Here is a 25,866-nt window from a genome sequence, read left to right as displayed (position 1 = left end):
CCAGTTTTACTTCCTCATATGGTCCATGTATGTTATGAGTAGTGTTGAGCGGCATAGGCCATATTCGAATTCGCGAATATTCGCGAATATATGGACGAATATTCGTCATATATTCGCGAATATTCGCATATTCGTTATATTCCCGTTTTATTTTCGCATATGCGCACATTCGCGTATGCGAAAATTAACATATGTGAAAATTAGCATATACAAAATTAGCATACGCGAAAATGCGAATATGCGAAAATTCGCATATGCTAATTTCCGCATATGCGAATTTTCGCACGCCAGTCTCACACAGTAGTATTAGAGCCTTCTTTACACCACACAAGCTGGAAGCAGAGAGGGGTGATCACTGTGATGTGTACTGTGAAAAAAACAAAAAACAAAAAAAAAATAACGAATATTCGTAATTACGAATATATAGCGCTATATTCGCGAAATTCGCGAATTCGCGAATATGCGATATTCGCGAATAATATTCGAATTGCGAATATTCGCGAGCAACACTAGTTATGAGTACCCAGATACATAACTTTACATTTATCAACATCAAACCTCATTTGCCAAGTGGATGCTCAGTCATCTTGTAACTGTATCGGGTTACAAAGCTTGGTGCCATTCCATCATTTATGTCAATAATAATAATACCCTTCAGGCCTCTATAAGGGACAGTGTGAAATGCTTTTACTTTTACAGAGAATCCCTCCCCCCATCCCCTACTCAAGCTTCTACTTACCTCTTTATAAAAACAAATTAGATTGTTTTGACAACTTCAGTTTTTTGTTAAACCATGCTGGCTATCAATTACTTTATACAGTAATTCAATTATTACTACATATTCCTGTAAATGGCCCCTTATGGGCCCTTCCAATAGTTTGCTCACAATGGAGGTTAGGCTTACTGGTCTATAATTGCTTTAAAAAGACCAAGGGCGCTTTTTTAAGACCAGCTTCAGATTTGCTTTGTGTCAGTCCCTCAACACAATACCAGACACTTGAGAACCTCCAAATATTATGAACAAGAGTACAGAAATACTGAATTATCTAAGAACTTTTGGGTGTAAGCTACCTGGTCCTGAAGCTTTGCTTACATTCAGCTCTTCCTTTCTACATACAGAGCTAAATAACCCATTCAGTAGCTCTGCCTTCTCTTAATCCCCAACAAACAACTTCCCATTATCATTATTTGTGGGTGGGTCCAAGATTACTTTGTTTGTTAGTTTTTTGCATCTGGAAAAGTAAAGATTTTTGGGGGATATGTTTTATTGTGAATTTTTGCCACTTTAATTACCTTTTTACACATTTTATCAGGCTAAAGGTGACCCCGCCGTTTTTTTAAATGCAATTTTTTTTTTTAAATCAACTGGTGCCAGAAAGTTAAAAGGTACTCCGCCCTAGACATCTTTTCCCCTATCCAAAGGATAGGCATAAGATGTCTGATCACAGGGGTCCTGCTGCTGGGGACCCCTGCAATCTCTCATGCAGCCCCCGAGTCATCACTGCATGGAGCTAAGTTACAGCTGCCACGCCCCTACCATAGGCTTGCATTGAGGGGGCGGAGCGTGACATCATGAGGGGGTAGATCCGTGATGTCACGATACTCCCTGTTTCGTGAGTCATAATGCACGGAGCAAACTTAGCTCCATACAGTGATGACTCGGGGGCTACAGGAGAGACATCTTATCCCCTATCCTTTGGATAGGAGATAAGCTGTCTAGGGTGGAGTACCCCCTTAAACAGAATTGTAAATTACTTCTATTTAAAAATCCTAATCCATCCAGTACTTATCAGCTGCTGTATGTTCCATAGGAAGTTCTTTTCTTTTTGAATTTCCTTTCTGTCTAGCCACAGTGCTCTCTGCTGACACCTCTGTCCATTTTAGGAACTGTCCAGAGTAGAAGCAAATCCCCATAGCAAACCTCTCCTGCTCCGGACAGTTCCTAAAATGGACAGAGGTGTCAGCAGAGAGCACTGTGGTCAAACAGAAAGGAAATTCAAAAAGAAAAGAACTTCCTGTGGAGCATATAGCAGCTGATAAGTACTGGAAGGATTTTTAAATAGAAGTAATGTACAAATCTGTTGAACTTTTTGGCACCAGTTGATTTAAAAAAATACGTTTTCCAGGGGAGTACCCCTTTAATACACAAGCCATTAAAGTTATTCACTTATAAATCATGTCAACACATCTTAAAAATACTTCAAATTTTTACTTTATCTTCACGGGAAGGGTTGGTGTGTGTTTTTCTTACTTAAAATGTTTAAAATTCTTTTCTTACCTGTTACATTCTATCACTGCATTGTGATGCTAAGTGAGATTTGACAATCTAATTACTCTTTTTGTGTAACTCTTTAATAAAATATATTATTATTTTTATTATTATCATTGTAATAATAATAATTGTCTGTACTTTAAGAGTAGCTAAGCATGTACTTGCAGGACAGATGACTGCCTATCAAGACCTGAATCTCAGGGAACATGATGCTTTGCATTTGATACTTTGCATCAAAACCAATGAGGCCAACAACAGAGTAGATAAAAGGGTAAATCTATTATATATTGTCCTAAATCTCCTTGAAGACTGTTCAGCCAAAATGCATCCTACATGCTGTGCAGATCAAAATGGATGATGTTGCCAATAAAAAAAAGGTTCTAACCTGGTTATTAAATTAAAGGGTTATGTACATTATTTGCAGATTGATTGATTGGTTAAATCATTTGTTTAATGAAGTTTGTAATAACTGCACATCAAGTATTCAAGGCTAGTCCCATGGGCTGGTGAAATGTCTGGAATTTTCTGCACTGTACTGCAATTGTCCATACTATAGATTACTAAAGTACTAGACATTAAAGGAGTATTCCGGCTTTATACATTTTATCTCCAATCCAAAGGATGCGGGTGCTGCAGGGAGATCGCGGGAGGTTCCAGCGGCAGGCCCCCCACGATCTTCCTGCATCACCCTTATTATGTGCGGAGCTGCATCTCCAGCCTCGGAAACCGGAAGTTTTTGGGACTGGAGATGTGACGTAACACCACGTCCCCTCGTGATGTCATGTCATGCCCCCTCCCTTCATGTCTATACACCCCCTCCCATAGACACGAAGACTAGACATCACGGGGGTGGGGGATGGGAGTACGTGGCATTACGTCACGTCTCCAGTCCCGAAAACTCCCGGTCCGAGACTGGAGACACAGCTTTGTACATATGCGAGTGCTGCAGGGAGATCGTGGGGGGTCCCAGCGGTGGGGCCTCCGCGATCAGACATCCTATCCCCTATCCTTTGGAAGGAATTAATATAAAAAAGTAAACTTGCTAATAATCACAGTTTTAATGGGATAATCCCACAAACAACAGGCACCTAGGTGTCCTCAACTTGTCTATTTAAATGTTACAAAGTATGAAAATGGTGGTTACAAGGTAACTGTTACGCCGAGCGCTCCGGGTCCCTGCTCCTCCCCGGAGCGCTCGCGGCGTCTCTCTCTCTGCAGCGCCCCGGTCAGACCCGCTGACCGGGAGCGCTGCACTGACATTGCCGGCGGGGATGCGATTCGCATAGCGGGACGCGCCCGCTCGTGGATCGCATCCCAAGTCACTTACCTGTCCCGGTCCCCGGCTGTCATGTTCTGGCACGCGCGGCTCCGCTCTCTAGGGCACGCGTGCGCCAACTTTCTAAGATTTAAAGGGCCAGTGCACCAATGATTGGTGCCTGGCCCAATCAGCCTAATTAGCTTCCACCTGCTCCCTGTCCATATTACATCACTTCCCCTGCACTCCCTTGCCGGATCTTGTTGCCTTGTGCCAGTGAAAGCGTTTAGTGTTGTCCAAGCCTGTGTTCCAGATCTCCTGCTATCCTCATTGACTACGAACCTTGCCGCCTGCCCCGACCTTCTGCTACATCTGACCTTGCCTCTGTCTAGTCCTTCTGTCCCACGCCTTCTCAGCAGTCAGCGAGGTTGAGCCGTTGCCGGTGGATACGACCTGGTTGCTACCGCCGCAGCAAGACCATCCCGCTTTGCGGCGGGCTCTGGTGAAAACCAGTAGCAACCCTAGAACCGGTCCACCGGCACGGTCCAGACCAATCCCTCGCTGACACAGAGGATCCACATCCAGCCTGCCGAATCGTAACAGTAACAAAAACCAAACATTCAAGTAATTTAGAAACTCTTTAGGGAAAGAGAAAAAACAAGAATGTGAAGGACGTTTCAAAGCATAAAAAGAAGAAATTCAGGTTAAGAATTGAATTAATTTAAGAATAGAACAAGAGTCATTTATCTTCAGACACAGTGTAAAAGAAGGCAGCACCATCAGACGTGAGGACATGTGTCAGGATTTAAAAATTGGACTGATTTATCTTATTTCGGAAATGTTTCTTACGACATTATCAGTCTGGTATTAATACAGTAACAACTTCAGTAAAGAATCATTATCAGCCTATACCAGGCAGCCTAAGGAGACAGAGCAGCTAGAGGCTACAAAAAAAAGTGTAATGAAAACTGCTTATTTACTAGTGTTTTTGTTATGCAAACAAATCTTGCCTTAAAACACTGGTCATGGATGTCAGATACCAAATTTGAGAAAAGAGCAGCATCCTGCAAGTGCTGAGCTATTTTTTTTGTATGATACTGGTATTTACTGCATCACTGTCATCGCTGTACTACAATTAACATGAGATGGGGGTTGGGTCCCTAATTGACTGTGATACAAGTCACCATTCAGCACTTCTTGAACCCATCAAGCTGCAAACACATTTTGAGTTAGTGAATTTAGAATATAGGAATATAATTTTTTTTTCTTCATTCAGGAGTATAAAACTACATTTTCCTAATGCAGCCACAATTCTTATAATATAATCAGTTTTGAAATGGAATTTACAGATCCTGACCATTCACTTAACCTCTCTTCAGTTTATCTCATCCTTCAGTCTGTTTGTATTTGTGTGACTCTGCCCCTTTAAATTCCCCCCCCCTCTTTCACTTGTGGACCCTTATGTACCTGTCCTTTGCCTCTCTGTCCTTTGGTTAAATGACCAAACCCCAGGGAAAAAGCCCTTGAGGCGTAGTAATTGAGTGTAGGGCACCCCTACCGAATAATATTCAGTACATGAGAAAAAATGGCTAAAAAGAAGCAATACACATCACCTATATATCCGTTAGCGATGTAGATTACAGTACTGCTATATGCAGCACTCACAGGTGATGTCTTCTCTGATCGGAGTCGTTCACTTATCTTTTCCATCTGGTCCAGACCGTCATGATGGTTTCTTCCAGTCACAACTCTTCACCACACAACCTTTAAAAAAACAAAAAAACATATTAGGCTCTGTACTTTTCCAGCATCATCCTATCTTTTTTACCACAAATACCTCCAGTCTCACACACAGTGCCCTTAGCAGCGTCACACACACACACAATGCCCCCAGCAGCCTCACACATGCACACAATGGCCCCAGCAGCCTCTCTCTCTCTCTCTCTCTTTCACACACACACACACACACACACACAGTGCCCCCAACAGCCTCACACACTCACACAGTGCCCCCCAGCAGCCTCTCTCACACACACACAATGCCCCCACCCGGCTCACACACACACACACAATGCCCCCAGCAGCCTCACACAAACACACACATACACACAATACCCCCAGCAGCCTGACAAAAGCACACAATGCCCCCAGCAGCCTCACACATGCACACAATACCCCCATCAGCCTGAAACATGCACACAATACCCCCATCAGCCTGAAACATGCACACAATGCCCCCAGCAGCCTCACACATGCACACAATGCCCCCAGCAGCCTCACACATGCACACAATACCCCCATCAGCCTGAAACATGTACACAATGCCCCCAGCAGCCTCACACATGCACACAATACCCCCATCAGCCTGAAACATGTACACAATGCCCCCAGCAGCCTCACACATGCACACAATACCCCCATCAGCCTGAAACATGTACACAATGCCCCCAGCAGCCTCACACATGCACACAATACCCCCATCAGCCTGAAACATGTACACAATCCCCACAGCAGCCTCACACATGCACACAATGTCCCCAGCAGCCTCACACATGCACACAATGCCCCCAGCAGCCTCACACACACACACATGCACACACATGCACACACACAGTGCCTCCAGCAGCCTCGCACAAGCACACAGTGCCCCCAGCAGTCTCTCTCTCTCACACACACACAGTGCCTCCAGCAGCCTCACACACACAATGCACCCAGCAGTCTCACACAAACACACAGTGCCTCCAGCAGCATCACACACACACAGTGCCCCCAGCAGCCTCACACACACACACACACACACACACACAGTGCCCCCAGCAGCCTCACACACACACACACACACACAGTGCCCCCAGCAGCCTCACACACACACAATGCCCCCGGCAGCCACACACACACACACACACAATGCCACAAGCAGCCTCACACAAACACACGCAATGCCCCCAGCAGCCTGACACGAGCAAACAATGCCCCCAGCAGCCTCACACATGCACACAATGCCCCCAGCAGCCTGACACATGCACACAATGCCCTCAGCAGCCTGACACATGCACACAATGCCCACAGCAGCCTCACACATGCACAGAATGTCCCCAGCAGCCTCACACACACATAGTGCCTCCAACAGCCTCCCACCCAAATGCCTCTAGCCACCCACCCACGTTGCTTCCAGCATCCTAGCATCATTGCCTTCATACCCCCCTCCACTGCTTCCATTCACCCCCCACCCCTGCTTCAATTCACCCCCCATCCACCCTGCCACAGCTTCCATTCACCCCTCAGCGACCCACTGCCTCCATTCATCCTGCAGCCACCCATCCACCCCTGCCACTGATTCCATTCACCCGCAGCCACCGAATCACCCACCCCTGCTTCCATTTAAACCTCCTCTGCCCCTACTTCCATTCAAGCCCCCCTGCTTACATTCAAACCCCCACCGCCCATGCCCCTGTTTACATTCACCCCCCCCACTTCTGCCCCCGCTCACATTCAAACCCCTTCCCCCCTTCCCTTGTGCCCATTTTCATTAAAAATCCTGCTTCCATTCACCCCCCTGCTCTTGCCCCTGCTTCCATTCACCCCACCGCCCCTGCCCCTGCTTCCCCACTGCTCCTGCCCCTCCTTCCATTCAGCCCTCTATGCCAGCTTCCATTCACCCCCCTGCTCCCGCCCCTGCTTCCATTCACCCCACCACTCCTGCCCCTGCTTCCATTCACCCCACCGCTCCTGTTTCCATTTACCCCAGCGCCCCTGCCCCTGCTTCCGTTCACCCCACCTCTCCTGCCCCTGCTTCCATTCACCTACCTGCTTCTTCCCCTGCTTCCATTCAGCCACCCCCTGTTTCTGCCCCTGCTTTCATTCAACCCCCCTGCTTCTGCCCCTGCTTTCTTTCAAACCCCCCACTGCTTCTGCCCTTGCTTTCATTCAACCCCCTGTGTCTGCCCATGCTTTAATTCAACCCCCCTGCTTCTGCCTCTGCTTTCATTTAAACCTCCCCTGCTTTCATTCAAACCTCCCCCAATTTGCTTTCATTTAACCCCTCCCTGCTTTCATTCAAACCCCCCTACTTCTGCCCCTGATTTTGTCCCTGCTTTCATTCAAACCCCTTCCGTGCTTCTGTCCCTGCCCCTGCTTACAATTCATTCCCCTACCCATTTTTATCAAAAATCCCCACTCCCCAACCCCTCAACTGTGCACTGGACTGTGCGCTGTAAGGTATGCGGGATGCCGGGGAAGCGCTGTCGCTGCAGTGACGTGGGTGCTTCCCCACCCGGTGACACTGCACATGACACTGATGCTTCCACCAGGAGGGAAATTCAAATAAAAATAAAAAAAGTGTTCCCCGCGGCACCCTGGGCATGTCCGAACAGCACCCCAGTGTGCCAGGGCACCCAGGTTGGGAATCACTGTTTCACAGCTTAACACCCACTCCAAATCTGGACTGAGAATAAAAGCTGTGATTATAACATATATTTACTATTCACATACTGTATATGTGGTTTAATTTTTAAATGAGAGCAAGCAAGCTAATATTTTCCATGTAGTCTAGATCTGGCACCTTTCAAACAATGTGTGCTTCTCTTTTCAAACGCCCCCATGAAATCCTTGATGGATCATCAGTACAAAAATAATTCTGAGACATTAACAAAAAGTTCTGACACTGCTATAAAAAAAGAAAAAGACACAACAGTGTTAAAATACTGAAGAGAATCTAAACATGTACTAGTAGACCTTCATTGTTATACAATTACACCCCCTACTCTCCCCTACTGCACTGTTTAGGAATATATGAATAAACCCAGAATCTCATGGTTGACAAAAACAAAGATATGCCAAGAAAGGGGAATTCTATACTGCATGAAATTGCAAAGAAAGCAGACATATACAGGTAGACAGATTTATGTTCCAACATTACGGAAATAAATTCCAGTTGTAATATCAGTTGTTTGCTCAGCTGCACCGAAGGTGTGTAGTCTAGTCCATTTCCCAGCAGCAGTGGGAGGTCCAGACTGTACTCAAAGACTGTTGTCAGAACCAAAAACTTTATTTTGATAACAGTTCTCCTCATGAGATAAGATTGTGAGAGACAAAGCTCAAAAGTTCATAAAATACAGTATATTAATATCATTAATAATAGGTTCAACCAGATATGTAATTTAAGTCATTGGAGTAAAGATAAGCCTAGGTATTGTATAAGCAATCTATGCTGCAGGGAGGCTCTGGACTAGTGACATTGCCTTGGCAACGACACACAGGGACGTCCCTGCGCATGAACGTCCCTGTGCATCATCGTCAAGGCAACGTCACTAGTCCGGGGCCGGGCCGGAGCGGAGAAGAGGGCTTCCCAGTGAAAATGGACAGCCCGGAACGACTAACCCTCCCCACCGGGCGGTCCCTGCAGCATAGATGGCCCGGACCAGCTCATCCTTCCTTCCCACCGAGGGGAGGTGAGTACAAACTAAGGGGGGTCTGGATGATAACGAAGACCGCAGTGGTCTTCAACCCGCGAACCTCCAGATGTTTCAAAACTACAACTCCCAGCATGCCCGGACAGCCGGACAGGCAGAGAGTTCGCTCGAGTATAAGCCAAGGGGGGCGTTTTCAGCACGAAAAATTGTGCTTAAAAACTCGGCTTATACTCGCGTATATACGTTAAATCATGAATATAAACCTTTCCTTGCTTACAGCTAGGGACACTAATAAAGGCTCGCCAATGGATGTTAATATTGCTTATATGTACAGTCATCAGAATTTTTTAATTTCCACTTTGTCTTAAGGCCATGTTCTTATCTCCGGCACCAAAATTAGTAATGCAAATTCATTCTTTTTAATTCATTCCTGGACTTATTATGAGTTTTGGAGATGTAATAAAGTGGTTATGCTTTGTAGTTGTGCTGCTTGCTAATCTCACCACTATTATTCTTTTTTCCATTTCCACTGAAGACAGTTATTGAAAAATCATCTCTTGGTTACCAATCTATTTCTTTACTTGAGGGAACGTGATGTCATTACAATCCAAGCCGTCCACATGCAAGAATGTTTTACAATAACATAATTTGTGGAGTACATGGAGCACAAGCTCGATGGAGGTGAGATGGATGTAGGAGACGCTGCGTGCATGCACTTGCACTCTAATTATGACCAAAATAATTCACATCAAAAAATCACTTTTATACCAGTCTAAGGTCAAAAAAGCACATTCATATTACACAGTATTCACATGAACTTGTGTCAGTAACACACAATAAGATTTATGCACCCTATAAAATACATCATTTGCATTGGTGGGCACCCTAATGTGCCAAGACGGAGAAATTCAATCTCATTTATTGAAATGATTAATAGCATAGCCTGGACTCCTTTTTTTTTTTCTATGACTTTACATGTGTAAAATGAGATTAAATAGAACACGATTTTCAATATTAAGACATAAAAATCAATTTATATGAAGAAATGTGATGAGTACATAAAAGACTGTAAACTGGTAGATATATTCCAATTTTTTTTACTTCAATGCATAGAAGCCACAGTTAATACTGTCATTGTTTTTCCATGAGAAATAGGCCACTTGGCACACCGGTAGCCCCCATGGATTACTGCATGCAGGAAAAGTAAACATGTATGGCTGTATATTAAACAGTTCTGTAATTGCGTAGAAATAACTTCACTTAATATAAGAAGAACGTGACTAAGAGAACACGATGTGTCAGGATCGCTTAAAGATATTAGCCACATTAAATATTTCACTAGACACAGCATAACGCAGGCAGCACGCTGGACTCCCATTTATTAAATCAGCAGTCTGATCTCCTGTTTTTTTTTTTTTTTATGTGCCTAGTTTCAGACCTCATTTCCATTTGTCACAGATTTACATCTTCTTTTTTCACCTTCTGACCCTCAGTAAAATAGGAGAGCAAGTTCCAGTGTGCAAACATTTTCATTAGGGTCTATGGTGCGCCTCAAGGAAATTCTCAGCTAACAGACCGACCATTCATATATTGTGATGATTTGTTTGAGAGCCTTTTCTTGTGACAAGGCTTCAGAGGACAGTTCTGGATTCAGCTGATCTAGAAAATAATTCTAGATTCTGAATGTACTAAGGCTGGCATTCAATGTAACCCGTGCAGAGAGAAGGAAATCTTCTTCAGATACTTCTCCAAAGACTAGGGTTCTACTGTCCAGCAATTGAAATGCTGCCACATAGATCTCTATTGTACATGATAGATGGATAGATAGATAGAGATCATGTGCTACAATACAGTCACATACTGTAAGAAAAATCATGTTCCAAGTTTAGAAAACCCATAGGCACCACCAACCCCTTCTCACACCTCCTACACAGAAATGATTGGAATTGATCAAGCTCTTAGTACAATGTCACTGGTGCACTATAAATCTAGATAACTGCTTTACTTGCCATAGCTTAATGTTTTCCTCTGAATATGTGTATATATATATATATATATATATATATATATATATATATCCCAATGAGCAGAAATTAGTATTTGATGCATAAACACAGCATACACACAGTATATATATATATATATATATATATATATATATATATATATGTATATATATATATATATATATATATATATATATATATATATATCAATGAGCAGAAATGAGTATTTGATGCATAAACACAGCACACACACAGTACTTATGTATAAATAGGCACATAGAAGGAGACAATCCCTCTCTTCTGCAGGTTCCTTTTACAAATTTTATTTAGGAAACCCTTATTATAAAGAAGTTTATCTGGAGCTTTAACCCAGTGCTGCACAATCATGCATCTGTGTGCAAAAGTGTTCGGTACATGTTTTGCATACATTAAAGCAGTGTTTGCCAACCAGGGTAGCCTCCAGCTGTTGCAAAACTCCAACCCCCAGCATGCTCGGACAGCCAAAGGCTGTCCGAGCATGCTGGGGGTTGTAGTTTTGCAACAGCTGGAGGCACCCTGGTTGGCAAACACTGCATTAAAGCAACTCCATGTACATATATAATCAGATGGATGGTAGTAGGATGGGAGAATGTTGATGGAGTGTATAAAGAAAACAGTAACTATTGTTGGAGGAGTCAGTGTATCTACATCATGTTTTCTAAACATCACATTGGAAGGCAAAGCTAGATTTACTGCTCTGACCCTGCAGGATTTCCTGTTGCATGTAGGAAAATACAAAATAGTGAAACCCCAGCTGAAAATGACTACAATCACTTGCACTTACCAGCCAGTTGCATGCAGGGATAAGGTAGCAATCCTGGAGAACAGGGGAAAGCATCCACTCCTATAGATGGGAAATGGAATTCCAAAACGTGTTCAGCCTCATCCTGCTTATTCTGTGGGATTCTTCTTACTGCCTGGGTTACCCTGGAAATCCATTCTCAGCCACACTGCCTTTCTCCTTGAGAGATGAGAGACTGTTCTTGGAAGTTGCTGCTCAATTCAGCAGAGAACAGACACCGGTCACTGACAGCCCCAGCAAGGAGATGAGAAGTGCAGCCCTGCTATTGCCATCTGCCTGGCCAGGATTGAGGAGCAGCATCACAGCAGCCACATCAGCACCAGCTCCACTCCACACAGCTGCAGTTCTCCTCTTTGCCTCTGCTCCCCATCTACAGGCAGACACTCCCCTTGTGACATGTCACAAAACCTGACATGGAGTGTGACAAGAAATCCTGCATCTGCACACAGCAACTTTACTGACTGTAGCAGGGAAGGAAATTCTGATCCTGTTCTATGATGAGATCTGTCCAATGGTCACTACTGCAGGTTCTTATACTGAAGGTTTGATGTCCTATTTATCATTCATTGCAGCCATTCAGTGATGTACTCGCTTTTGCACGTGGTGTCATTACCTGATGATATTTTCTACTTCTTGCAGCAATGCCCAAATGGATATTTACTGCTTAATACAAATTCCTGTGCAAGTGATTTAGGTAATAAAAAAGGAAGACTGGGAAATAAAACCACTCACATATATCGTCACAATAGGGTACAGAGTCTGGCGCTGTCACTGTGTATGGCGCGATCCCTTTCCTATATTAGGATGCATAAGGTGTGGAGGAGTGCAAAAAAGTGGCTGCTGGCGGTGCTGCATGTGTAGAATATGGAGCACATAATGGCCCTTATTTACTAAGAGTGTTGTGTAGGTTTCATTTGTGGGTTTTAATTCCCTACAATTTATTTTCCACGGTATTTACTAAGGTTTCCCTACATTTTCCACTTTCCCTACACTTTGCTTTTTTTTACACATGCTCTGATCTGTCAGGTTTTACTCAGCTCAAATCCCCCACATTTTATGTGGAAACCTTAGTAAATATGTTGGGTTTTTGTGAAAATGTCAGGAACATGCCCTCTTTTTGGAGACCATACCCCCTTTCCCCAGCAGCCACACCCCTTTTTTGGAGTTTTCTAAGCAAAATGGAGAGTTAGTCTGGGTTTTTTTCAATTCTGGCACAAATTCTGGCGCAGAAAGAATTTCTGGCACAATGCAATAGAATCTGGCGCACAACCCAACAAAACATGTCGGGTTTGCAATAGTAAATGAGGCCCAATAGCTTCACCATAGAAAGAGTAATGGAGCACTCACCCGGTCAGTAATGGAGTACTCACCATAGAGCTTCTTAGATCATAACACGTCGGGGGTCGAGCAGGGAGGTGGTAGATACCTAAAGGGGACTGATGTAACTGTATGTAATCACTTGTAAAGTCTTCAGAACCTGTGTAGAGTCAGGGTCACTAACATCTGTGTAAAGTGGTTTATTCAGTGTCAGCTTGGGAGTATTCTCCCGTTACTATGTGGGGGTAATGTGTAGTCATGGTGTGGCAGTATAATTTGACCCTTGTATAGTGGTGTTATTGGAGATACTGGCCTGTGTATAGTGGTGTTATTTAGCACCAGTATAGCAGTATTCTCCCATCACTACATGGTGGTAATGTAGTGGTCATGGTGTGGGTCAAAGCACCTTCCTTTTGTCAAATAGTGCAAATGCTAGGGTCAGTATAGGGGTACTCCATTCCAAATAAACTGGTGCCAGAAAGTTATTCAGATTTTTAAATTACTTCTATGTTAAAATATTAATCCTTCCAGTACTTAGCAGCTGCTGTATGCTCCAGATGAAGTTGTCAAGTTCTTTCCAGTCTGACCACAGTGCTTTCTTTTGCCATCTCTGACCATGTCAGGAACTGTCCAGAGCAGGAGAGGTTTGTTGTGGGTATTTGCTCATGCTCTGGACCAGTGTTTCCCAATCAGGGTGCCTCCAGGTGTTGCAAAACTACAACTCCTAGAATGATTGGACAGTCAAAGGCTGTCCAGGCATGTTGTGAGTTGTAGTTTTGCAACATCTGGAGGCACCCTGGTGGGGAAACACTGCTTTGGACAGTTTCTGACACGGGCAGAAGTGGCAGAAGAGAGCACTGTGATCAGACTGGAAAGGACTACACAACTTTCTCTGAAGCATACAGCAGTATTGGAAGGATTAAAAGGTTACTCCGCTCCTCAGCATCCGGAACATTGAGTTCCGAACGCTGTGTGTGGGCTTCCGTGTTCATGTCTGCCCCCTCGTGACGTCACTGCCTGCCCCCTCAATGAAGGTCTATGGGAAGGGGGCACAACGGCCGTCATGTCCCCTCCCATAGACTTGTATTGAGGGGACATGACGTCACATGAAGAGGTGTGATGTCACGAGGGGGCGGGCGTGAACACGTAAGCCCGCACACAGAGTTCGGAACTCAATGTTCCAGATGCTGGGTAGCGGAGTAACCCTTTAAGCTTTTTAAATGAAAGTATTGTACAAGTCTAAACAAAAAGAAAAAAGAAAAAGAGTCAGCACAACTACCTAATACACGCTGCTGTGGCAAATACAGAGTATACAAAAAAAGAAGGTTGCAGCAGCACTCATGGTCGAAATATGGAGGCTCTTAGCGCACTTTTTGATCAAAACGTGTCCCCCCATCCACCACACGGAGGTGGCCTCATTTCGGATGGGAGCCTAACACACATTCTGAGCCTAACACTCAGAAGACTCACCTTTGCTGGGCATATAGCCTCTGACTGGGTGACATGCTGGATCCATTAATCATTTAAAATACCTCCTGTGAAAAAGGGGAGGGGTGCACGGCTACAGAGGGTACCATTCCCTCTAGGTTGCACACAAAAAAAACAAAAACAAAAATAGCCAGCACAACTACCTAATACACGGGTGCATGCTGCTGTGGCAAATACAGAGTATACAAAAAAAGAAGGTTGCAGCAGCACACTAGGTCAAAAAATAGAGGCTCTTTGCACACTTTTTTAACAAAACGTGTCCCCCCATCCACCACATGGAGGTGGCCTCATTTTGGATGAACTATTGTACAAATCTGTTTACCTTTATAGCACATTTTGATTTGAAAACATTTTTTATTCCCACCAGATTTCTCCTTCAACCACAACCTTTAAGGGAACTCATTGAAGATCTAGTATACTGTTCAAAAAAATAAAGGGAACACTGAGATAATACATCCTAGATCTGAATGAATGAGTGACACTCAAAATCAAAGTGGAAAACCACACCACAGGCTGATCCAACTTTGATGTAATATCCATAAAACAAGTCAAAATGAGGCTCATTATTGTGTATGACCTCCATGTGCCAGTAAGTCCTCCCTACAATGCTTAGGCATTCTCCTGATGAGGTGGTGGATGGTCTCCTGAGGGATGTCCTCCCAGACCTGGACTAAAGCATCTGCCAACTCCTGGACAGTCTGTGGTGCAACGTGGCATTGGTGGATGGAGCGAGACATGATGTCCCAGATGCGCTCAATCGGATTCAGGTCTGGGGAACAGGGGGGGGGGATCAATGCCTTCCTCTTGCAGGAACTGCTGACACACTCCAGCTACATGAGGTCTAGCATTGTCTTGCATTAGGAGGAACCCAGGGCCAACCACACCAGCATATGGTCTCACAAGGGGTCTGAGGATCTCATCTTGGTACCTAATGGCAGTCAGGCTACCTCAGGCATACACATGGAGGGCTGTGCGGCCCCCCAAAGAAATGACACCCCAAACCATTACTGATCCACCGCCAAACCAGTCATGCTGGAGGATGTTGCAGGCAGCAGAACATTCTCCACAGCGTATCCAGACTCTGTCACGTCTGTCACATGTGCTCAGTGTGAACCTGCTTTCATCTGTGAAGAGCACAGGGCGCTAGTGGCAAATTTGCCAATCTTCGTGTTTTCTTGCAAATTCCAAACGTCCTGCATGGTGTTGGGCTGTAAGCACAACCCCCACCTGTGGACGTTGGGCCCTCATACCACCCTCATGGAGTCTGTTTCTGACCGTTTGAGTGGACACATGCACATTTGTGGCCTGCTGCAGGTCATTTTGCAGGGCTCTGGCAGTGCTCCTCCTTGCACAAAGGCAGAGGTAGCGGTCCTGCTGCTGGGATGTTGTCCTCCTACGGCCTCCTCCACGTCTCCTGGTGTACTGGCCTGTCTCCTGGTAGCACCTCCATGCTCTGGATACTACACTGACAGACACAGCAAACCTTCTTGCCACAGCTTGCATTGATGTACCATACTGGATGAGCTGCACTACCTGAGCCACTTGTGTGGGGTGCACTGCCAGCATTCAACAGTGACCAAAACATCAGCCAGGAAGCATAGGAACTGAGAAGTGGTCTGTGGTCACCACCTGCAGAACCACTCCTTTATTGGGGTTGTCTTGCTATTTGCCTATAATTTCCACCTGTTGTCTGTTCCATTTGCACAACAGCATGGGAAATTGATTGTCAATCAGTGTTGCTTCCTGAGTGGACAGTGTGATTTCAGAGAAGTGTGATTGACTTGCAGTTACATTGAGTTGTTTAAGTGTTCCCTATATTTTTTTGAGCAGTGTATATTGGTTTGAGCTCATTGCACTAATCCCCAAGGGTATTGCTAATAGCCCGGGCATCAGGACTTTACAGCCTCATAGCACTGAAATCTTCTGCATAAACTGACCATACAAATACGGCACATGAAAATCCCTAAAATGACCACAAAAAACACTATGCATTGGTTGTTTAGGGGTTAAGGGACAAACGCCCTATGGTGTAATAGGAGCAGTAGTAATTGAGTTTTTAAAAGATAAGTGCTGGGAATAGCACATTGTGATGTCATTGGGCACTGTATCACCCACTGGTGACAGCATACCTTCCACTTATGTCTTGTGTTTAATGATGAGTATACTTTTTATTAGAAAGGTTAAGAAAGTCAAGAAGTATAGCAGATAATTTATAAAGGTTATTAGAACACATAAAAGTAAATTGAAGAATGAAGGGCATAGACAATCCACTATTCTAATTAAAAATTACAAAAACACACAATTCTAACTATAAATATCTCGCAGTAGTAAAGCAAACATAGTGTTTGTGCCCACATCATAGTGTTCAAATAGCAATAGTCAGTTACAATTAACTACTAAAGGGGGGCAATGTGGGAGCCTCTCTACTATATGGGGGCATAGAGGGAGTCTAACTACTAAATGAGAGCAGTGTGTCAGCCATTATTACTATAATGGGGCCGTGTGGGGGGATATTAATGCTATATCGGGGCAGTGTGCAAGACATAAATAATACATGGGCAGTGTGGGGACCAAACTACTACATGGGAGCAGAGAGGGGCCTAACTACTATATAAAGGTATATAGAACTTAACTATTATATGCAGGCACAGAGAGTGCCTAACTTCTATATGAGGGCACAGGAGGGGGCTAACTACTATAAGGTGGCACAGAGGAGCCTAACTACTATATGGGTGTATAGAGTAGCATAACCAATGCTATTTAAGAGTTGTGTGATATATCTGGAGAGTTTGTATAGAGCTGAGGGGGTACTGGAATGAGAAGCGTAAAATGTTTGTCTGGAAGATTGTACATAGATTAGTTGTGGCCAAAAGAAGTCTTGAAGCGGGGAGAGGGACAAGAGAAGGGAAAGTGACTGATTCAGAGTAGATATGACCTATGAGTTACTACTTGTAACTATATGTGATCACCTGTGTAAAGTTGGTATTTTTCTCTATATGTCCAGTGTGTGGGAGAATATTGGTTTAAATAGTGGAGGAGATTTATCGAAACCTGTCCAGAGGAAAAGTTGCTGAGTTGCCCATAGCAACCAATCAGATTGCTTCTTTCATTTTTTTAAAAGGTCTCTATTAAATGAAAGAAGCGATCTGATTGGTTAGTATGGGCAACTCAGCAACTTTTCCTCTGGACAGGTTTTCATTAATCTCCCTCATAGGGGGAGATTTATCAAAACCTGTGCAGAGTAAAGGTTGCCCAGTTGCCCATAGCAACCAATCAGATTGCTTCTTTCATTTAATAGAGACCTTTTCAAAAATGAAAGAAGCGATCTGATTGGTTGCTATGGGCAACTCAGCAACTTTTCCTCTGGACAGGCTTTGATAAATCTCCCCCTTTGTGTTTTTTATTCAATAATCTAGTTGCTATGCAGTGTAATGGTAGTGGTTATGGTGTAGCAATATCATGTATCTTCTGCACAGGGGAATTATTGGTAATTCAGTTACATTATAATAGTTTATACATATATATATATATATATATATATATATATATATATATATATTTGTGGTCGGTGCTCAATCGTATAGCGAGCCTACCTAACTGAACCTCTTACTAAACTCATATTCCCTACTAAATCCTGTAACCTATCTAGGCAGTTAGAGTTATGCCATATACTGCTGCGTAGGAGTACACCTGAAAAATAGAGGGCATACCCTGATGTATAATGATAGTCATGGAGTGAAAAATGATATTGAGGGAGGTTTGGGTGGGAAGTGACGAACCCGTGGTGTCAGGAACAGGTAAGGCCGCGGGTTCTTATAGGGAATCCCCGCCCCACCCACAAATGCAGGCTAATGAATTAGCCTTAATACTTGTGGTCGGTGCTCAATCGTATAGCGAGCCTACCTAACTGAACCTCTTACTAAACTCCTATTCCCTACTAAATCCTGTAACCTATCTAGGCAATTAGAGTTATGCCGTATACTGCCGCGTAGGGGTACATCTGAAAAATAGAGGGCAAAACTCATAATGAGAACAAAGCGTTATCACTATGCGTAATGACCACATGACCAAAGACTGAAATGCATCGCACAATACTGACTAAGGAATAGGGGTATAGAGCACGTAGCACTGAACTCCCAGCACCCCGATTTCTTAACCACTTATGCTGGCCACCATGATGTGATGTCGGTGCAGCAGCCCCAATGCTTAGAGAATGACTGGATATAATGGACGAATCACTACAAAAGGATTTGATAAGAATACGCACGTATTTGACAAACAACGTAGTAGTGAGTACCGCCCCCTAAGGAATAGCAGCGGCTGATCCCGATGGCTCCTAAACATGCGGAAGCAAAAGATAGCCAACTCGAGCTGAGCATCACTCATGGGACTTGGAAAATGCCGTATGATGATAACCTGACCAGACAATGATATTGTTCTGCTACACAATTTCCATGCATAAAACCTGCATCCTAACGAAATTAATGTAAATACGGCCGTGCACCTACATGTAATTCCCTTGAACCTTAGCAAACCTCGACAACTCAAGAACAGCGTGGCAACTCAAGAACAGTGTGGCCAGCTAACCAACTAACTAAGCCAGCTGCCAGAGCTGATGGCTAGAGGGCTTGCGAACCTCCCTCTTTGCACACACTTCAGAGCAGATTCAATGGCATGGGACACAAACAATTACGCCCTGTCAGAGCAAGACAACGTGATATTAAGCTGGATACCTGACAGATACACTTTGATAGTATTATGCTAGATGTAAAGAAAAGTGGCAAAACCTGATGAATGCAAATAGGAAGAAAATGTCGTGTGAGACATCCCCTGGGTCTCTAATTTAAAATATCATGTAAGTATTCCAGGCTGCGTGTTGGAAGCTCACTGTGAGTTGTAGACGTGGAAAGACTCGGTGAACAACCCTATGTCTGTATGCACACCTTAAAGTGACAACAATGTGTATACAAATGACTACCTAATCGCCAACCTAAACCTGTGTGAGGTTATCACTATAACCAACAGGTGGATGTGTCCGGCAATGAAACCACTTAGGCAGCAAACTTGACAATGAAACTCAACCAACATGTGATTACTATCATTGTCAATATAAGCCGAGACGAACAAACCCAACCACCCAGAACGTGAAGCCAACCTGAAGTCGTGTCAGGTTGTAACTGAACCGACCTGTAAACGTGACAGGCCGAAATAAATGAAAGGTTCAACCAAATCTTTAACTAATAGTATGACCGTCAACCTGAACTAAAACAGGTTGTAACCATGACAGACCTATTAACAATGAATATATAAACTATCCCTGTGGCCTAACCCAACTGCAGAATAAACACAACGTATACAAAGATGTTATCGCCAACCTGAAGTCATGTCAGGTTGCATCCGGACTGACCTGTAGACGTTACTGGTCTAGCCAAATTAAAAGCTTCGACCAACATGTATGACTACTAGTATTGACATAAACCTAAGTCGAGACAGGTTGTAACCATGATTGGCCTATACGTGTCAATTCACAATGGAAAAGTAAAGCTAAATCCCTGTGCATAGCCCAACAGCTGAATAACACAACGTATATGATGACATTGTCGCCAACCTGAAGTCGTGTCAGGTTGTATCCAGGCTGACCTGTAAACGTGACTGGTCTAGCCGAACTTAAAGCTGAAACAAGTCATAACCATGCTAGACCTGGCGACTTGGCATGTAATAGACCGAACCCCAGCTATTCACGTATGCACAACTCAATGTTTACAAAAATGGTGACCCACCGGATTATCCATGCACAGATTCGCCCAATGCCATAAAAACCTGCGCAGTGTCAAAGACATGGGTGTAAAGTCTAAACACCATAACATAGCACAGTAAGAAATCATGAAGCGTGTGTGCCTAATGAACCTATGAATGTGTACCGAAAATGAACAATCTAAATGAATGTCTAGCATGACTCCTTGACCCATATGCAGACCATGACAGTATGAACGAGGGCCTGGCATGACCATCAAGGCCATATGTACCTCACTAACGCCATGACCACATGCACAAACAACCCACGACCGTATACACAGACAAACTATATAGGCATATGTACAAAACATTAAGCGCATGCATCAAACAAACTGAACGTATGGCTAGAATAAACTGTACGAGCGAGCATATCCACTGAACAAACTATATGAGCAGATGCACAGAGCAACTTTTCCACACATAAGCCCAGCACAACTATATAATTGCATAAAGCACTGATGTACGATACAACACATGAATTTATACATACAATGTCTGTCCTACTGAACAATAACTAGAAAGCACTGATCTGAAGCAATTTTTTTCCTTTTTTAAAATTGCGGATATGGCAGGAATAATGGGTATACACCGCCTATGTGTCGTGATATTGTTGTTCTGAATGCGTGACAGTAACAACAATTATGCAATGTACCCCCTGCACACATGGCAGGCATAATGGGTATACACCGCCTATGTGTCGTGATATTGTTCTGAAAACGCATCAATAGCAGCAACTACACCATGTATCTCCCTACAGGCGTGGCAGGTATAAAAGGTATAAAACATCTATGGGTGGTGAGGCTGTAACGCTGAATATGTGTCAGAAAACTACTGAGTACCACCCCCTGCTGACATGGTAGGTATGATGTCCCAACCACAACAGCTGTTTAAGTACTAAAGTGAGGAACGCATGAGCCCCAATGCTATACAACTATATGCACTGTGGACGCTACAATGAATTTACAAAAGTGCACTGTAAACACTGTAAAGTGTGAGAACTAAATAAACTAACATTAGCATAAAAACCCTGAGTGTATAGACCAAATGAACTATGTGTGCGTATATACAAATGAACGATATGAATGAACACCCACTGAAAATACTACCATGGCAATAAACACTTATCCACAGTGTCAAAGTAACAAGCCGATGTAACATATAACACAAGCGTAAGAATGGTATACTGTAATTAATACCAGCATGAATAAATTACAAGCATAAGTACAACATGAATCTATGAGCGTGTGTATGAAGAGTGTTATGTACAGTATACTTCCAATGGGCGTATGTACGACATGAAACCTACAAGCGTGTGTGCAGTATAAATACTACCAGCGAGTGTACAGCATAAACCCTCTGAGCGTATGTACAGTATAAACCTGCGAGCGTGTGTACCGCATAAACCTTACGAGCGAGTATACTGTATGACTCCTATGAGCGTGTATACTGTAAAAAACCCTACGAGCATGTGTGAAGTATGCATACTACCAGCGAGTGTACCGTACAAACCCTGAGCATATGTATAATTATAAATCCTACGAGCATGTGTACAGTATAAATACTACCAGTGAGTGTAGAGTATAAACCCTCTGAGCATATGTACAATATAAAACCTACGAGCATGTATGCTGTAAACCTATGAACGTGTGTGCCGTATAAATCTTGCGAGCGAGAGAACAGTACAAATCCCACAAGCGTGAGTACAGTATAAACCCTGCGAGCGTGTGTACAGTATATATCCTGCGAGCGTGAGGACAATTTACACATTCCCTTGAGTGACCCTTCAACTACCATGTACCATGGACCAACCTAGCTGACGAAGTGTTTGTCACGGAGGATCATAAAAAAACCTAAATGGGGACTGTAGCACCTAAAGAAAATAATTTATCTACATTTCACTTAGACACCATTTTTATATATATATATATATATATATATATATATATATATAATCGATTATCTGATACCTAGAAGAAAACCCTTCCCTTTATCTTTTAATTCTTATTTCTATTTATACCTGTAAAGAAAACACATATATCACAAAACTTTCATAACGTAGCTATGCATGCGCTGCATGTATGTAACAAAGCCCCTGCAATGAGTATGAGCAGAGCAGAGCAGCCAGGAAGCGTGCCGGCATATAATTAACCTCTTAAAGTAATGTGCAGAGCGGAGCAACCAGAAAGTGCGCTGGCATATAATAAACCCTTACTTGTAATGTACAGAGCGGAGCAGCCAGAAAACGCGCTGGCATATGATTACCCCTTAGTGTAATGTGCAGGGCGGAACAGCCAGAGAGCGTGACGGCATATAATTAACCCCTTAGTGTAACGTGCAGAGCGGAACGGCCAAAGAGCGTGCCAGCATATAAATTAACCCCTACTGTAATATGCAGAGCGGAGCAGTCAGAGAGCGTGCTGGCATATAAATAACCCCTACTGTAGTACGCAGAGTGGAGCAGTCAGAGAGCGTGCTGGCATATGATTAAACCCTACTGAATATGCAGAGTGGAGCAGTCAGAGCGTGCTGGCATAATTAACTCCCACTGTAATATGCGGAGCGGTCTGAGAACGTGATGGCACATAATTAACCCCTACTGTAAAGTACAGAGCGGAGCAGTCAGACAGCGTGCTGGCATATAAATAACCCCTTACAGCAATGTACAGAGCGGAGCAGTCAAAGAGCGTGCTGGCATATAATTAACCCCTTACTGTAATGTACAGAGCGGAGCAGTCAGAGAGCGTGCTGGCATATAATTAACCCCTTACTGTAATGTACAGAGTGGAGCAGTCAGAGAGCGTGCTGGCATCTAATTAACCCCTTACAGTAATGTGCAGAGCGGAGCAGTCAGAGCGTGCTGACATATAATTGACCCCTTACTGTGATGTATAGAGCGGAGCAGTGAGAGAGCATGGCATATAATCAACCCCTACAGTAAAGTGCAAAGCGAAGCAGAGAGCGTGCTGGCATCTAATTAACCCCTTACAGTAATGTGCAGAGCGGAGCAGTCAGAGAGCGTGCTGGCATATAATTAACCCCTTACTGTAATGTACAGAGCGGAGCAGTCAGAGAGCGTGTTGGCATATAATTGACCCCTTACTGTGATGTACAGAGCGGAGCAGTCAGAGAGCTTGCTGGCATATAATAAACCCCTACTGTAAAGTGCAGAGCGAAGCAGTCAGAGAGCGTGCTAGCATCTAATTAACCCCTTACAGTAATGAGCAGAGCGGAGCAGTCAGAGAGCGTACACGCATATAATTAACCCCTTACAGTAATGTGCAGAGCGGAGCAGTCAGAGAGCGAGCTGGCATATAATTTATTTTTTCTGTGCGTATAAACAGTATCAATGCTATTGGCACATGAACAGAACAAATTCTACGAGCGCATGCACGGTAAAATAGCCACGGGCGCATGCACGGAACTAACACCACTAGCGTATGTACAGTATAAACGCCACAAGCATGTGCACATGCTGCGTGTGCACAGTATAAATGCTACCAACATGTGTACAATATGGATACTATAAGCGTGTGTACATGCTGCGAGCGTGTACAGTGTAAACGCTACAAGCATGTGTACATACTGCGTGCATACAGTATAAATGCTACAGCAAGCGTGTACAGCGTAAACGCTACAAGTGCGTATACCACACAGACACTGCGAGTGCGCACACGCTGCGACCGTGTGCACAGCACAAACGCTACAAGCGCGGGCAAACGCTGTGAGCGTGTGAACAGTATTGATGCTACGGCATAAATAACTGAAAATAACATGAACATAGCAAGATCATCTGAATCCACATGTTTTGGATTATACTGATTTTTTATTTTTTTTATTTTTTATTTAACTAGCATGAGGCACGACAAGCCCGTGAAATACTGGTGGCCACATATAGTAAAATACAGTTTAATATTGGCCCCACGCAGTTTACATATCATATAGCCTGGGGTTAGTGCTCGCCCAGTATAACACTGCCATATGCCCAAATATTGTGGTGGGCTGCAGACAGGCCAGTAAGAGTGCGACTGCCGGCGTGTCCCTGTCATGGGTCTGGCTGCCGGGGCTGACTCACTGTGCCCTGCCAGAGCTGGTTCACAGAGCATGGGAGCGCACACCGAAAACGGGAGCGCCTGAAAAAGCACAACATGGGACGCATGTCCCTACATTACATGCAACCGGGACCGGGCTGGCCAGGGTACCCTCCGAACTCCAGCTTACCTCCAGAGTGAGGGCGGCGATGAGCGCCGCAACCCTGGCCAGCCCCGACCACTTACCCACGCGACACCGCCCGAAGCTGCATCCGGTCAGCTTACCCGTAGCGTCAGCTGATCTACAGTCACGTGACGAACCCGTGGCGTCAGGAACAGGTAAGGCCGCGGGTCCTTATAGGGAATCCCTGCCCCTCCCACATATGCAGGCTAATGAATTAGCCTTAATATATATATATATATATATATATATATATATATATATATATATATATAGCAACAGAAGAATGCAGCAGCACACTGCCAGCACAAGGATATAGTTGAAACATGAACATCCAGATAAAACATGGAGAGCTATACAGCTATGGTGTAATAGATGCAAATGTGAAACTATGAAATAATGAGGCACTTAGCTCACAAATTTGTCTCCACCGGCGGTCAAATAGCTTGGACCGTCTCACCGCGAAAATGCTGCTGCATTCTTCTGTGGCTGTATATCTAGCCTAGTAGCGTGCACCTGCAGGCCAGGTCCATATAATAGTTTGGTATCAACTGAAGTGCTGGCTGACTTATTCTTTGTCTCTGTCTCTCTCTCTCTCTCTCTCTCTCTCTCTCTCTCTCTATATATATATATATATATATATAGCAATATTTGCTCCTTGTATAGTAGTGTTATTTGGTGACTGTATGACTATTGTATTTAGGTATTGTCACGATTCGGCTAGCTGGTTGTGGATCCTCTGTGTCAGCGAGGGATTGGCGTGGACCGTGCCGGTGGACCGGTTCTAAGATGCTACTGGTATTCACCAGAGCCCGCCGCAAAGCGGGATGGTCTTGCTGCGACGGTAGCAACCAGGTCGTATCCACTAGCAACGGCTCAACCTCGCTGACTGCTGAGAAGGCGTGGGACAGAAGGACTAGGCAGAGACAAGGTCAGACGTAGCAGAAGGTCGGGGCAGGCGGCAAGGTTCGTAGTCAATATGGCAATAGCAGGAGGTTAGGAACACAGTATGGACAAACACAGTAATAGCTTTCTCAAGGCACTAAGGCAACAAGATCCGGCAAGGGAGTGCAGGGGAAGTGAGCATAAGTAGGGCAAGGAACAGGTGCAGCTAATCAAGGTGATTGGGCCAGGCACCATCATTGGTGCACTGGCCCTTTAAATCTCAGAGCGCTGGCGCGCGCGCGCCCTAGAGAGCGGAGCCACGCGCGCCAGAGCATGACAGCCGGGGACCGGGACAGATAAGTGACCTGGGATGCGATTCGCGGGCG

General features: G+C 44.3%; 1 protein-coding gene across 1 annotated transcript in view; it reads right to left on the bottom strand.

Moving 5' to 3' along the window:
• SNTG1 (syntrophin gamma 1) overlaps window positions 1-12,263 on the bottom strand; it is a 647,197-nt gene extending 634,934 nt beyond the window's left edge. The window contains exon 1 of the mRNA XM_056521890.1: window positions 11,768-12,263. The gene's annotated coding sequence lies outside the window, so the exon portion shown is untranslated. The remainder of the gene's footprint in view (window positions 1-11,767) is intronic.
• Between the last annotated feature and the right edge of the window lie 13,603 nt (window positions 12,264-25,866).

This window comes from Hyla sarda, chromosome 5, assembly GCF_029499605.1.
Source record: "Hyla sarda isolate aHylSar1 chromosome 5, aHylSar1.hap1, whole genome shotgun sequence".
NCBI lineage: Eukaryota > Metazoa > Chordata > Amphibia > Anura > Hylidae > Hyla > Hyla sarda.
This window is presented reverse-complemented; position numbering and strand designations above follow the sequence as displayed.